Source organism: Cyprinus carpio, unplaced genomic scaffold (assembly GCF_018340385.1).
Source record: "Cyprinus carpio isolate SPL01 unplaced genomic scaffold, ASM1834038v1 S000006527, whole genome shotgun sequence".
Lineage (NCBI taxonomy): Eukaryota > Metazoa > Chordata > Actinopteri > Cypriniformes > Cyprinidae > Cyprinus > Cyprinus carpio.
In genome coordinates this window covers 25,064-41,953 of record NW_024879193.1, presented here as the reverse complement: position 1 = coordinate 41,953, position 16,890 = coordinate 25,064, and the positions used below count along the sequence as shown (strand labels likewise).

Here is a 16,890-nt window from a genome sequence, read left to right as displayed (position 1 = left end):
GCTAGGTTGAATGATCTGCAACATTCCAGTCAACCACCCAATCCCGAGTAAATTCTGGTCCAGAGGATCCCCTCAAAAACAATGAAAACAAAATATAAAAAAAAAAACATCCCACATGTGAGCACAAGACCCTTAAAGTTTTTGGTGTCTGTTTTTATCTGTTCAACCTGAAAAATAGAAAAGTATTGTTCCTTATATATCTGCGGGGTGTGGGTGTTTGTAGCATGCCAAAGCAAAATGAGTGTTCAGCCTCAGGACAGGGGAATGCCACAATGAGCGACTTCCTGAAGAAAAAGCTGCCTGCTGGAATTGTCAGGTTTACAAATGCCTTAAAAAAATGATGGAAAAAGTACTCAAAAGATTTGATGTTTTTTGTTTTTTGTATGCAAATACAATTAGCCTTGAGCAACTGTACATAAATGTACTAACCATATTCCCTTGTAGCTACCAGTATGCCCATAAAGTAGTCTGTAGCACATTAGGAGGACAAAATTCTGTGCTTCTAGAACACTGCCATGCTGCACTTTCTGTGGTTGTGTCTTTGATTTTTTTCACTAATGTGCCATTTCTCATGGGCTTCCACTTGGTTGCATGGTGTCATATCGTATTATGTGGCTTTGTAAGTTTTAAACTTAGCATGCATTAAAAAACCTCCCACATCGTTTCATGATCCTCAATGAAGTTTCATGACTCTTGCTACAATGTTTAATAACTGTATAGATAGAGTCAAATTTAATCAGTTTTCATTTATGTTGATATTTTACCCAAGACTCCAAAACCTTAAATCCGTATTATTTTGACAATTTTGAAACCAATTTCTATTGTTGCCCATGAGGGGGTTCTATGTATTATGTGTAAACAAAACGATTTGTGTAATTTCTCTGGGCATTATCTAAAACAAGATATGTTCAGGGTTGTTTATCAAAAGTCAGCCAAACCCCAAAAATGCACAAGTTCCATCTTTCGTCCTTTAACAAAAACCCTGGAGTTATCAAAAGGCAAAACTTTTGGACAACAACTGTTTAAAAATAAGAAATTGATCGTTCCGTTCATTTTTGTAATTCCTGCTGACAGTCAGAATCAACAGAATGGTATTGTCCAAATCAAAACTGGCATTAACGGGGGTTGAAGGTTTGTGTCAAAATAACACATTTTCTTTTTTGTTTTTCTTAAAAGCCCTTGTCAGTGTGAATTCCCCTTTTTAATACATAAAAGGTCAGCCCTGAAGCATCAACAAAGCTGAAGTGGTGGGGTTTTTTTGTACCTTTCAGCATCGCTGTTCGACCTGTGGAGCTAACAGTGAACGGGCCAGGGGGGGGGGCAGTGGTGACAACTTCGGGCCCCGAGAGCAGCAGTGGCCTCCAGCAGGGGCCCCGCTCAGATGAGCTGCAATGCTGGTTCTAGGAGCACAGGCCCTAAATCTAAATCCACAACGGGGAAGACCGGTGGCCATGAAACACACCTGGGGCAAGCAGCTTTCTGGATGGGTGCAGGAGATAGACTCAGGACCTCATGGTAGGATCAACATGTCATCTGTAAAAGAGAGAAACAATGGCAATTCACATCTGTTGAGGCTTTTGTCTTGTTAAACAGAGAACATGTTAAAACAGCATGTCCGAGGTTTCTAACGCCTGGGGTAATCTCAACTTTTTTCACAAGATACATATGAAATTAGAGCTTTACCCTTTGTTCCCTGTCATTTGAATGCTTGAAAATGGTGAATTTGTTTATCATTTCAGTAAAACCAGTACTATTACAAACCCCCTTTTTTATCTACATACAAGAGGGTCATGTTTTCATGTTTCCTCTGGTTCATTAGCAAAAGTCCCCCCAGGGCACAAACACAAAAAATGACCAAAGTTCCTCTTTTATCTTAAAAAAGGCCCCCCCTGGAGTTATCAAAAGGTGCAAAACTTTTGTGAAACAGCTGTATAAAACTACAATTGAATCTATTCCGCAGCATTTTTGAATTACACCCTGCTGAGCACAGTCCCCAGATATCAACAGACAATGGTATTGTCCACAAATCAAAACTGCATTACATGGTGGTGAAGGATTGTGTTCCCAAAAATAAAACATTGTTTTCTATGTTTTTTTTTTTTCCTTTAAAAAGTCCCTTGTCCCGTGGTGAAATTATTCCCCTTTATACATGTAGAAACATCAAAGCCCTGAGCATCAAGAGGGTTATCACTTCTGGGGATGGGGACTTCAGACAGATAACCTTCTAGGCTGCTGAGTTTGTCATCTGCCTGACATTTGAGAAAGATTCGAGAGAGTGTATTTAAATAGGGGCCAGGCATAAATAAACATTTATATCAAATTAAAAAATATCTAGCAGAAATATGGCTACAGCATGATAGTCACATATATATAGTAGCCTAAGAACAGAATAGGACTACGATATTATTATTATTTGAGGCACTTTCTTTTGCAGGATTTCACTTAACATATCAGACAACGAGGGTGCAGAGAGACCAGCCGGTTTTTTCGTGCGCCAATGATCTCCCTTCTCCGCGTAATACCTCGCGGCGCTTGTCTGGCCTCCACGAGAGGTTCTCCGCAAGGATCCATCGACGCCCTGATCATTTCTTGTGCTTCCCGTTTATTTTCCGTGATCCAAGTAATGGTCTTTATAAAAGCTGGATAAAGTAAAGTCCACAATCGACGGTGCAGAGGATCCGAATAGATTTCAGTGAAACTTGTAGCTGACAGACTTTAAGAGTGTAATTTTTCTTTGTCCCCACCCACTTCGCGGGTTCGCCTCAACCCTTCTTTGCTTAAGAGACGCTTTTTAGTTCTGCGATTAAATTAAAGGAATAACGCCCGCTACAGATGCTAATCAGAGGAGCTCCCTTCTCTTGTTAGCTGCTCAAATGCTTGGGGCAAGAAGAGAGAACTTTTGGGTTTTTATCATCAGAATAACGAACTTGTCTATCTGATTACAAAACTCACTTATGCTATGTCGAAACCAGAACTTATTATAAATTATTCACCAAATAGAATCATATGTCTGAATAAGAGTTATCTATATTGATTAGATTAAAAAGCACGTATCTTATTACCTAGGGACAGTTTTGATGCTCCCTCTTGATTATACCCCCTCTATAAACAATTATTTATTCACAACAATATTATTTATGTGAAGAATATTTAAATTAAGGCTGTGGAGTACCCGTATAAACTTAAGTTATACTTTATAAAAATAAATATAAGGACAATATATAGGTGATCCCTGGGAAGTGATCTTTTTTGGAGGCCCATCCACCGCTAATTAAGGAAACCCAACTTGGTATCTAACTAAATTCGCACAACGTAGTGGCAGAACTTATCAACTTGGGCTGAGGCATTATGCTACACTCCCGATTGCAATGCTGCACCTCACAATGTTACCAGTGGAGGGGTTCATCCTTCCTGCTTCTCTAATTAAGTCCCCCCCCCCTCCCCTCTGACATTGGTCGGGCCCCTCTTGGCCCAGTGTGGATTTTTTAAATCGCTTTTTCCAATGTTGAGCCTATACCCAAAAAGGAAAACCAAAAGCCCGATGCTACCCTAAAGGAATGAAAATAAGTAACAGGAAAGCCCATAAAAAGTCCAAAAAAAAAAAGACCCCCCTTTTGGAACAAGCAAACTCTTTTAATGATCACCCAGGTAAAGACACGCAAAAAAAAAGTGGAAAGGAACAATCCCAGGTCCTTGCCGATTTCAAACTTATCCTTACTGAGGAACAAGAGTCAACCGGTTTTGGTGATTTAAAACCTCCCCTATCTTTTAATTTAAAGTGCAGTGGGAGAGCCCCATTTTTTCAAACCATTACTGAAATTCCCATACTGTGGCAAATTGCTTTTCCTGCCACAGCCTGATTTCCAAGGAACAGTCCCCCATTAACAGCTGTTTTTTTTTTGTTGTGTACCCCCCCCTGGGTGCCACCTTTCCTTCTGCAAAACCATTTGACCCAGTCGTTCTAATTAGGGCGACACGTCTCTCGTCTCTTTCCTGCACCCAAAACGGCACTGGACTGATTGATTGAGAATTAAACCCACTTCCATCCATGGGATAAACTGGATCAGGACGGAGTCAAGATAGTACCACGGAGAGCGCGACGTATGACACTCGGCGAAATAGCACAGTTGCTACATCTTGAGCAAGTCAAAAGGCGACATGTCGCAAGTGATCGAGCACATGAAACCTTCGAAGACCTTTCACTTAGGTGTGTTTTTATAATACGCAAAACAAAACCCAAGAAAGAAGCATGTGGAAATAACCACTAAGGTGTTTTGTTTTTTACATATCATTCCGATTTTTTTATGTTGCCCTTTGGCCTGACAACAAAAATTTTGACTTGGTGTATTTCCCCACAGTCACGGTTTTTTTGTGGTTTTAGTTTTAAAAATTGTTAAAATATTTGACAAACTATTACATGCCAATCCTTGTTTTTTTCTTTAGTCCAATGACTCGGCAATATTTAACATGTTATAACACTAACCGCGAGATTGCCATGATACAAAACTACAGGTAAAAATTTTGATCGGGGCAATGGCAAGGTTCCTCACACCTTTTAAATCCCCCCATCACTTTGATATACTGCCCACTGCTTTTTTTTTCTTGTTCCCTCCCCCCCACTGTACACTTATCCTTGTTTCCCCTTTGATGCTTTTCAAAAAGTTGAAAATTGTTTTGCATCGTTCCCTTGCCGAAAATTTTTAGTCAAATATCTTACATTCTATCCTAAACCAGACACTTTTCATTCTAATATTTTTTTAAAGTCTATTATGCCGTGCTTCCAAAGTTGAACCATTTTTTTGCATCGTTTACTCCATTATTATTAAAATTTCAGTGTTCTGGACCATGTTCTAATCTACGGATTGCTGCTCAATGAAAAACAAATTGCCATTATTGTGGTATACAGTCAATGTGTTATGGTTCTGTGGAGGATTTCTTGATTATAAGACACAATGTGTGAAGCTTGTAGAGAGGAAAGAGGGCGAGCGACAGAATTTACTAACAATAGGAAATATTTTTGTAACATTATAACATGTCTTGTACTGTCACTTTTTTATCATACAAAAATGTAGTGGGGCCAGTTTTAATGCCACAAAAATGGCCCAAATGATAAAGTTTAAGGGGTACAACATAAAAAATATATTTTTTTTTCCCTTCTTCTCTCCCCCTCCCCATATAAGATATAGTTGTTCAAATCTTTTTTATATACATCAATCCAAGCCCAGAAACAAGGAAATTTTTTAATTGTATTTAATGGCAATTAAAATTTTGTGAGCCACCTAGAAAAAAAAACAAGCAAGGGCCAGGATGCATATATTTTTCAAAGGGTGGAATGGGTGTGAGTTAACGGTTCCCCCCCCCGTCTAAATTGGGGTCGGGGCACCGAGGTGAGTGTTTTGTGTTGCCCCCCGGGGCCTTCCTCGCCACCCGGTGCGAGGGTTATAAAGGAGCTTATTGCCCCAGAAAACAGAGGAATGACAAGATTCTGATAGTGTAGGCAAGGTCCAAGTTGCTAGTTTTCATTGGTACTCCTTAAACACCAGGAGAACACCAATAAAAAATACTCAAATCAAGATAAGGGACTATTGATACATGCGCGAACTCTACTTTGAACCACTGGCAGGGACCAAAGTTATGGGTTTTTATCAATGAAAAGAAAAGCCGCTTGCATACTTAAGAAAAGACCATGGCATCACAGTATGCTTAAAAAGGCAAACATTTTTGGAGTTTTAGTGCCGGCACAATACAAACAATTAAAATCTCTAAAGATTCATTTAAGCTTTGATAGTCAATTTACGCGAGTAGACTTTATTTAGAGCCCGGCCCGGATAACAGTGGGCTTACATGAGGTATAGCATTCTGATAATTATACAAGTGGTGTTGTTTTTGTTTTTGATTTAATGGTTGAGAGATTTGATTCTTTAACTGTAGTCTTGCAGCTCTTTGTTGAAGGCATCCAAAACGGCTTGCATGCACTTCAATTACGTTTACAATGTGAAGTATGGCCTTAAAGTTTGTAATTCATTGTGGCATGGCACGTATTAAAATTGCATTTACAAGCTGGCTAATGATCTTATAATGGGCATAAAATATTACACTTGCTAAAGGCTGTTATCCACTACTTGACCCCAGTCTTAAGAAAATGTGCAGGACTTCAATAATGCACCGTACTGAAAAGGGGCTCATTGTTTCCGAACCATGTAAGATACAGCATAAGCAAAAGCGTTCTTCCTTAACTATGAGAAATCAATTTGCAGAAGGGCAGTCCTAGAAAGCCCCTCCATGAAGCCGTAGAGGTGGTTACAGTTATCATGCTTCTTTTATGGTGGGTTCCTGCTTGCTCATTGATAAAAGCAAAGTCAGCTTTGTCCGATCTTAAACTGGACCACTTAGGGGGACTAAAATCTGCACGTTCACCAAGCTTACCAATAGTCTGACACTACTTCTTATTGCACAACGTGCTGCAGCACTTATTAAAGTGTCGCTGTGATGCCACAGAACCACCATTTTGGTTCCTTGGAACTTTTCAGTGACACAGTTCATAAAAAGAAACATTTTCACAGGGGTTCTCTAGGTTTTGGTGAAGGTACATTTAAGCCTTTTTTAAGGACAACATAAAGAAAATATGTAGGGAACAATTGGAGGGGGCAATACATTTTTCTGAAATGGGGAAAATGTCTAGGCAGCACACGTAAGTTAACACTGCGGGTCAATAAAAATTCGTCATTAGTTTGATTCCATTTATTAAAAAAAAAAAAAAAAAACACTGGGTCAAACTAGATGGACCCTACACCAATAATAATAACGTTTACTCTCCATTCTATTCTCAATGCTAAAACAGTTACGTTCGAATATGGAATTGTTCTAGTGGAAAGGATTACTTAACGGCAAGTTGACCTTTATTTGAGAAACCAACATAAGAGTTTTGTTTTAATGAGAAAAGTGAGGGCAATTGAGTTTATGATTTCTAAAAACAAGAACCCAATAAGATTATGCTAATGGATCAGAATCGCTTAATTCAAAGGGAAAAACCGGTTTTCACAGCCCAGGATTTGATTCTGTGTGAACAGCATATCTAGTTTTCTAAGTTCGGTTTCCAAACTATATCTAGAAGCTTTGTCTGTCGCAAGTAATGCTATCATCTGAATAAAAGGGGATGTCTAAAGTATGTGTACACTTGGAAAAAAACAAAGAAAAAATACAAGGAAGATTTTTTCCATAACGTGTAAACACAATCTAGCTTATGAATTTACAGACCTTTATAAGATCTGGCAAAGAAACCCTGTACTAGTGTGAAAGAACATTTAAAAACAACACTCAAGAAGCTTGTTTAGATTTCCACTGAAACTATTCTTCATGGAAACACAGATTACAAGAAACGAGAAACCAATTCTTTTAGTACAGTGTGTAGAGTGTTCGACGATAGTATTCTTTTTTACTATTATGCTTTTTTTTGGGTGGGCGGGTGGTGGTGCTGAGGGAGTACTAGGAGCAATTTCTGAGTATGGGGTTTGTAGCTAGCTGGTCATGTCTAAAACAGTCAGACCTTAGGAATAGTATACACATCGCACCCACTGCTTCAGTGCTGCACGTAACCAGTGTGTTGGCTATAGTGAAATAACTGGTCGTTATATAGGTACTTGACATGTTTATCAGTCCTTGTTCACTGGACCAGCTAATGCTTGAAGCGGTTGCACTCTCTCTCTAGGGCAGTGTCCCCCATCAGCCAACACCGCTAGGCAGTGTTGGGTGATTCACCCTTCTAGAACTGCCCTCGATGAATGACAGGATCTTCCGTGGGTGGACAGTCTTGTGGGCAAGGAACTTCCACTGCTGTTCGCACGGCTTCGTAATGATGTAATTTTAACACATGGTTTCAAATCAACACCACCAACTGCTGTGTCGACAATTCAGTTGAGTATTATATCATGCTTAACACTCTTCCGCTCCTCCAGAGACCTTAAAGTGGACATCTCACTTCAGTGGACTTGACTGTAATGAGTGCTCATTGGTTATCGATAAATCAGAATTCACTGGGATACGACAGACATATTGATTATTGCAGGCCCTAATGAGAAGAAATCCCTGTTGGATCAGTTTGGGAATCTTGGTTCTAAGAATGTCAAAAGTTCATAGTTGGACCGCTCTTGCTCTGAGGCTAGCGAGAGGTCATCTGGCTTGAAGGTCAGCTTGAAGAAACGCTATAGGGGAGGTCCGAGTGCGTATCAGTCCAGCTCTTGAAGGGCCGCAGGACATATGCAGGAGGGAAACGGCCGAGACTGCCTTGAGAATGATCTGACACAGCAGAGGATGAGTACAGTAATCCCCAGTTCCCCGTGCGTGCTGTCTTCTAATGGCATAAACAAACTGAAAGATTGACAAAACAACTATTGGCAAAATATAATTGAATAAAATCCTCATTTATGAAAATCAATCTTAAGGATGGAAGACCTGTTTTAGAAAGACAAGTAACAGTTATTAGTACACTTTATACATTCTCATTTTGTATTGTGAATGTCGTAATAGAACATTACTCTGCTCATTTTGCTTCTATACTGGATACTAATCCCATACTGGTCGACCTTCTCACTAGCTATCCTAGCCGCTAATCTATCTCCACAAAAGTGATCTATTATGTCTTGTTGTTTAAACTGTATCTGTTAATGTTGCAAAACCGATTTCTAGTGGTCACCCCAGCATGCGTAGAAAGAAAGTACACAAGCCAAAGGACATACTACACAATAGCCTGCTAATAGATTAGTAAACAGAAAAAACGAACCGGCCGCACGGCGTCCCCCGTCGGCTGACGAGCGGGTGTAGCTGCGGGCACGATCCTGGGAGACCTAGACGGGGTTGCACTTATCCACTCTAATCTGGTAGTAAGCATGAAAAAGCTGCACGATCTATATATATTACATTAATGTTTAAAAACAAAACAACAACAAAACAAGGGACATCAGCAACCCCACCAAGAACCACAAGGTCCAAACAAAAGTAGAGTTGGTTCGGAAGTATAAACTCCCTAGGAGGGTCCATTTGGACTCATGTTCTGCGGGTTTATTAAATGCAGTTTATTAGAAATTCTTTCTTATCAAATGGACGGATGTCAAAGATATATTTCTTTATAGATTCCTTTAAGTACTCGTAGGGCCCATTCTACACTAGTGCGTTTTCGTTGTAACAATGGCATCTGTAGATGACAAACCGATCCTGTGTCTACACTGGGGAATATTCAATGCGTTTTCAGAAACGGTTCGTTCATAAACTACCAACCTTAAAAACGATGTCACATCCCCCCTACCCGGGGTGGACCATCATGCAGAGTACCGCCATCGCTTCGAAATAGGTAGAGTCCCTATTATGTCAGATCGCAGCCGCGTCTCTTGTGCTCGGAGCGCGATCGTTGAGTGGGGGAATCTACCTACAATCTATGGGTTACAACGAATGGCGCAGTGGCATGTTATTGTCTTCCCACACGGCCGTCAAGGATAATATGCAGAGAATAGTGCATGTGTGGCAGCCATGACAGCCTATCGGAGAGAGATAGTTCAAAAGGTTTCTCCGTTTTGGTACGTTTACCACGTGAAAAACGCAACCCCGGTAGTTTCCAAAACTAGAACGGGTGTCTGCAGCGATTTCAAAAGTCTTCAATTCTTTGAGGGTCGAAAAATGCCGGATGTCGTGTAAATGGAATAGGTTCTAACTGTAGTCAAAAAGTATGCATTTTAAAACGGAAACGCAACTAGTGTAAAACGGACGGCGTTACTGTTTTGACAAGCTGGTACAAAACACATTATATAGTGAAAACCATGGGAACCTTATGTATACAAAACAAAGCACTTAAAAACTTTAGATACAAACATTTATAGATTTATTGTTATTCTTTCAATCTGGTGTTTAAATGATTTTTGGAGAGTTGTTATACTTTTTTGGTTGTATTTCGTCGGTCTTGTCTTCTCTTTTTTTCTCTTGCTTTTGTTATAGTTTTTATGCCAATAGTCTTGTCGGGCCCGGGCGAATTCAGAAATCCTGCGTGTGGGCTGATTTCAGGTACATTTACATTCATTGAATGATTTATTTCTGTTCCACACATGTCCTTCTTTGTGACAACTAATAAAGTCTCTCCCTACCCTCCCTAGCAAGTCCCACCTCACCACCCCCCCCCCCCTACCCCCGCCCCCCACCACCAACCCAAATGGCCTAGTACCACCCCCCACCAGACCAGCACACATGCACACCCCAAAACCCCACGCAGCCACACCAACACCCAGCAACACCCAAAAGACAACCAAACAAACCAACAGACAGACAACGTAAAACAATAAAGCACACCAAAAAATCACAAAAATAGAAAACAAAACACGGAAAACGACATCACTTACCAACGCAAACACACAGCAAAGACCAAACCCAGCACGCTGAAACCAACCTGTAAAGTAAAATTAACATAATACCATCAATAGACGAACAGAACAGAAAAAAATAGAAGACAATACATCGAGATGTAAATGTAGTAAGAGCGCAACTTTAAATTTTCGGGGTAGTTGAAATCCCGTATGTAGAGAATAAAGATATTTAAGCACGAGCATGCTGTCTCCTTTCACCCCATTCTAACATCTATTCTAGGCTGACTGAAGCATTGCATTTGCAATGATAAAGCAGAATTTGGCACATTAAAATCAAGAAGCCCCTTTACATTTGTTTGCTGTTCCCAACTTTCTGTAAAAAGGAGCCCCCTGACAACAGTGACACCAAAGCCCACCTGACACGCATCTAATCAGTGTGTTATTTACTTAACTCCGCAGCCCGTCCATTCCCGAATCCCGTAATCTCGCCTTAACCTGTAACGCTGCGCATTAACTCTACCACTGGTAATGAAGCTCACAACTGTCACGCGTTGCTATTGACTGGAAGTGGGCTTGAATGTTATTCATCCAGGAGCTGCCTCTTGGGCATAATGACTCAGACAGTCGTGGATCCTCACGAGTCTGACTACGGGTGCGCGAAGCCCTGAGGGATCCTTCTAGCACACTGAGAATAGCCAGGGTCTCATGTGACCCAATCGCTGCAGCTGTTACACGTACGAGCTAGGTGAAGAGGGTTCAGCTGGGATTTTGTGAGTGGGCAAGAAAACAAGTGGTGATCTAGTTACAGGGAAGTACGGCCCGCCCGCAAGAGCCGGCCAAACGTGAGGACCAGTGTGTATGTGAGCTATGTATGTATCTGTTGGGAGATATGAACGTTTCCCACATATGGATTTTTTAACGTTGCGATGCTAGATACTGTTTATTTAAAGACCATTGTTTTTTATATCTCTCAAATAATTGGTATGGCCTATGCAGATTTTGTCCATTTACACACGCGCAATATTTTAAAACACAACTGTATTCCAAAATTTTTAAAAAAAAACAAATGAATTTTATGACCTAGAACCTAATCGCTACTTATAAATGGGGGAAAAAGGGGAAATAATGTTTTTTTTTAATGATAAGTTAAGGAATAATTATTTCCGGAACAAATAAAGAAAGGAAGAAAGGTAAGACAGGGGCTCTAGAGTGCTCTCTAATTTCTCAATGTGTCACTAAAAAAAAATCAGAGGTCGCGCACCGGTGCAACCAGACAATCAAGGAAAAAAAAAAGTCTCTGCGACTCCTCAGTCTCCCTGTGGTTCAACAACAGACACTAGAGCCCCTGCATTTGTCAGCCCTGAGCACCTGACGAGACACCCCCCCCTACTTTTTTTAACGCCCTCAGCTTCGGGGAAAAATAATTTTCACGTTCATAAGTTAAGTTCAGACATGGGCCGGGCCTCCCCCAATCTGTTTTTAGACTTCTCCTTTCTTTTATATTTTAAGACATCCATCAAGTTAGTGATGAAAAAAAGCAAAATTGCTGCGGCTGGTGGCGAAACAACATGAGACGCGGCTAACCCACTCACGGCTAAAAAACTATTAACCCTTCCGCTACCCCCGCGACTGTCAAGAGCGGCTCGACGGTGTTTAGTGTCCCGCAACGGCAGCAGTGCAGATCATGAACAGTTCTCAGATTCAAATACATGCCAATAGGCTCAAGCTTGCGGTGTAGAACTTTTTGTGGTTTGAACTGTCGGGATCAGCAAATAGGGTTTGGTGCACCTAAGAACTTTTTGTTGGTTGCTGCGTGCACCTAACTCATGGCCAAAAAAAAATTTAGTGGGGGTAGGTGCACCGGAACAAAAGTTCGGCGGAAACAGTGCAACCCCCCCTGCAAAAAGTTAGGTCTAGAGCCCTGGAAGAAATTATGGCCAAAAGTGTAAAAAAAAAAATTGCCGCGCTGGTGGAAACAACAACATGAGGGACCGTGTGCTACCGCAAAAAACTGTGCATAAGAGTTAGAAGCGGCTCGACGGTGTGTAGTGTCCTGCAGAAGCAGCGCAGCTGAACAGTTCTCCGTTCAAAAGTACACGCAATAGGTCTGCTCCAATCTTGCCGCAACCAGCCTGGCAAAAGTAATTACCATAAAATGTGACAGGAGGAAAATAGTAAGGAGATCATCTCTGTCCTGAAGCATCTCCAATCACACTCCACTATTGTATAATAGCGCAAATTTATCTGGGTCTAATGTTTAAACATTGTTATATGCCTGAACTGTTTTTAATATCTATAGATTAGTCGTGATGATTTGAGAAGGCTAAAATTGATCAAACAGATAGGCTCATTGTCTAAAACGCTGGAGGAAGAAAAGCAAGAGAATTGGTCGTTACTTAAAAAAAAAAAAAAAAACTAAACGGTATATTTACAAACAAAAAATGGCTCCAAACGTATTTCTAAATTAACTTAATAAAAAAAAAGACAAAAAATATAATCACTTTGCTATTGGCATACAAAACTGAACTATTTTAATAGCTGAGACAGTAGTATAAATCTGTTTAGGGACTGTTTAGCTCTTCAAATCAGACACTAGAGAATCCCTTCATTCAGACACAGTGGAAGATCTGATGAGATCCGTGTAGAGGGGCCAAGTCTGGAAGAGTTTGCTGCTAGAAAGAGTGGGGCCAGCTGGTTTAACCAAGCCAAGGCCAAAGATCAAGAAGCCAACTAAAGGAGTTGGCCATCCCGAGGGGCATGTGACTGCAATGGAGGATAGTCCATAAGACATTGAGCCATGAGACTTCAGTTTGAAGCCAACCTTAAAACACTTAATTTAGATTTTTTTTCTTTTTGCTTTTATTTCATTATATCTTGAGATGTTTTAAGTTTTAAATTTCAGCTCAGTGAAGCAATTTTAGTACCAACACTTTTTCATTAAGTTACCTTTCTTGTAGAATTGTGCTTCAAATAAAGAACTTTATGTTGACACCCATGTTGTTATTTAACACTTACAAGTCTATATTGCCTATATGGACAGCGATTTAAAAAAAAGGAAAAAAAGGAACTTGTAAAACTGCGGGTGTTAAATAAATAAAGCGAGGTGGTCGAAAATTTTGGTGCACCTAACTTTTGTGCTGGTGCACTAAGACAAAAAAGTTAGGCGCAACAGTGCAACCAGTGCAAAAAAAGTTAGTCTAGAGCCCTGGAAGAGATATGGCAAAAGTGTAAAATAGTGCTGGGAAATATTGTTTAGTAGAACTAGTCAAAGAGGGTAATGAATAACCATTTTTATTCGCATGATTATGCAGCATTGTTTTGTATGCAAAAAAATTCAAGAATAATGATTCCAAAAGTAGTATACTGTGCACTTTTTTTTTCACTTAAAAGTACTGATATGAACAAAAACCGCAATACATTTGGTTTGCAAACACTTAAAACAATAAGTGCTCTTTATGCTCTTTTTTTTAATATTTTTTAGCAGTATTCCTATAGCAGTTTTCCTTAAAAAATATTTCTTGTAAATCTCAACTTATAACATTAATGTATATCAAATTAATGTAAAAACCAAAGCTATTTGACACTGCCAGGGGCATTAACGTTTTTTATTTAGAAAATGTTTTATAGTTAGTAAGAAAGAAAAAGAAAACAAGATTATGCTCAGAGTCCAGAGCCCGTCAATCATAATTATAACACAGGCTAGACCTCCGAGTAGAGACCTGCACTATCGCGGGACCCAACGCAGCAAAGTGCAGCGCAGGACAACACTTGATATGCTAGTGTGGGTGCGGACAGGTAGAGACTTGTTGTGTGGAATAAGCGGGAGAGAATAAGTGTACTCTCCACTAGGAAAATCTTAACCGTGCCCCGAGCGTTTTTGACCCCCCAAACCCGGTTCGTTTGACTAGTGTGATCGCTCCGTGCCGCACCTTGGGCTTTGGTACGTTTATCCGGTCCCTGGCGTCGGATGGAAGCAGCAGTGGGCCACAGCACAGTTCACTTGGGCTTGAGCGCGGTACGGCATTTTAGTATCAGAGCACTGAACTTCTGATACGTGTAGCATGACTGCGTGAACATATCTGAGCGGCAAGTGATAGATCTGTAAAACAATATATTGTGAGAGAGGGCCATGTGTTACCGTGTTCCCAAATGACTCAAAAAATAAACCCCACCGTTAACAAAAACGATGGCCCTTCACTTCACTGTTGGGTCTTCCGTTCTATCGGAAACTTCCTATTTCCCACTTATGAAGTCGGTGAGCGCTTCATGTGAACACTGCTGCGTCTTAGGCACCACCCCCAAATGCTCTCATTGGTTGAGACGCATGATGACACTTCCACCCATCCCAAGCCAAGTACTTATCAACACACACCCATCCTCCTGTGACCCATGGTTTGTCTGTATGGTTGTATTCAGAGCCATTGAGCAACGGACTTTCATAATAATAAAAAAACTGACTTGCGTTAATGCGCAATAAAATAATTGTTGGGCATTAATCAATTAATGCGTTAACGCGATAATAACATGTTACTTGCTTGCCCAGCCCTAAAAAAAGGAGATGGTGTGACGTCATTTCAGATAAAAGATAATGTTATCCCAACAACTTTTTTTTTTTTTACTTTTTTTTTTTTTCCCTATTCCTTTGGTTGACCTCTGTAGGATTTTTTCCAATTACAATTTAACATTTTAATTAAAAACATAACAGTAATCCCTGAAATAAGTAGATAGCCAATTATAAATAAAAAATTAAAGAAAAAGTATTTATTAGTAAGAATTTTTATAGGGTTACTTTTTTTCTTTATTCATCAAAATTAATGCTGTATAAGCAACATAAATTACACGCAACCAGAAGCCCAAAATAAATAAATAAATAATAATAGAACACAAAGATCAAAACATAGGTACCTGTATGTTACAAGAGCATTAAGCTTCAATACACTTCAGCTAAATTGAAGAACAACAAACTTGTGACAAAATTTCATCAAAATCGGGCCAAAACAACGTTCATTTGGAGTAATTCTAATTGAAATCTAAACCAACATAGTTTTTTCATGTTTAATACTGTAAAGCTGCTTGCTTTTAAAATGTTTTGGTGCAAACACACTTCCACATTGCTATAATCAGATGTTTTCTAAACTGCTCTTTTCTCTCCTCCACTGAAAGGGTGTTGTGTTTTATTTTGTTATTATCCATATAATTCACATATTCACAAATTCATCTAAATGCACCGCTCTAGGCAGTGTTGATGGTGTTGGGAATGTTTGCTAACAGTTTTTTGAACCTCTGTTGTACCCCTGAGCGTGAACGAGTATATCAGGGCCTTACTTTGCCTGTGCAGTGAAAGCTTACTAAACTAATGTGACACAGTTTGAAAAGGTGAACTTGTTAATAAATCCCAGTTCTGTGTGTTTAAGCTAAAACTTGCCCCCACTTTCACTGTGTACTACATAGGAGTCATATTCCTGAGGACGTACAAATAACTCCCCTCAATGCATTAAATCAACCGTGACACACATTCTGCCAAGCCAAGAACAATCCTGTGTTGAGGTTAGAGGTCGTGCCAGTAACTCTTTGATAAGGTTTCCACAAGAACAAGCACAATATGGAGAACTCACAGGACTTATAATCATTACTTTCACCAAAAGAATGAAAATGAGGAACATAAGAACTCTCAGACCTGAGAAATGTATTCAGGTCTGTTAAACTGTTCTTGCATAAAACAGATTATGTTGATCCTTTTTTAATGTTTGGAAGGACTGAAAGAGTTTTTTTAAAAGCAGGACTGACCAAAAACCCCAATCCGCTTTTTACTTTCTTTCATCATGACAGGCCTTTCATCCAGGCAGAGAGCCATCCTAAATCTCGTCCTGATCTGAAGTCTTATATGACCCCCCGCCTCCCTCTCCACTGGATGGATGTCTGGCCTTCTTCAGAACTGACTAAATATTTTGTGTCCATGCCAGTGTTGTCCTCTTTTCCAGACCAATGCTGGCTTCGGCCAATCACACATCAATTAATTATGTTTGGATAGCCTGAAACACATAGCTTTGCTGATACAGATTTTCTTTATCGTGAGAGAACCATGTTACGTAAAGTAGTTTCTGTACTAAGGACCAACGCCATTTTATCAAGCACTCTACAGCAGAAAGATTATTCCTGCTATCCAGTATCCTACAATCAAACCCAGCCTCAGAAAGCATGAGAGAAGCGTACACATGGAATAAATACCTTTTTTTTTTTTTTTAGGAAAATCACTTATGGAAACATGACTGGAGCGATACGAGTTTGAGAGCTTGTGGCAGAGTTCCAGTTTTAGTGTTCTCTGCTGCCATAAACATGACTGGTTTATGGTTCAGTCTCATTCACGAGATTCCAGCTGTTCAAACATAACATTCTGTCCATGTGATACACACCTGGCAGGAGCAACTAGGTGCAACAAGGGAGGAACCCATGTTATCCTATTTTGTCAGAACAGCAGGGTGTTTGTTTATGTTTTGTAACAAATATTGAGCATTAACTTACATAAAAAGGTTAAAATGGTATT

At 39.9% G+C, this 16,890-nt stretch overlaps 1 pseudogene; it reads right to left on the bottom strand.

Annotated features, from left to right (window-relative positions):
• The window catches only part of LOC122134592, an 82,472-nt pseudogene that overhangs the window by 41,541 nt on the left and 24,041 nt on the right, over positions 1-16,890 (bottom strand).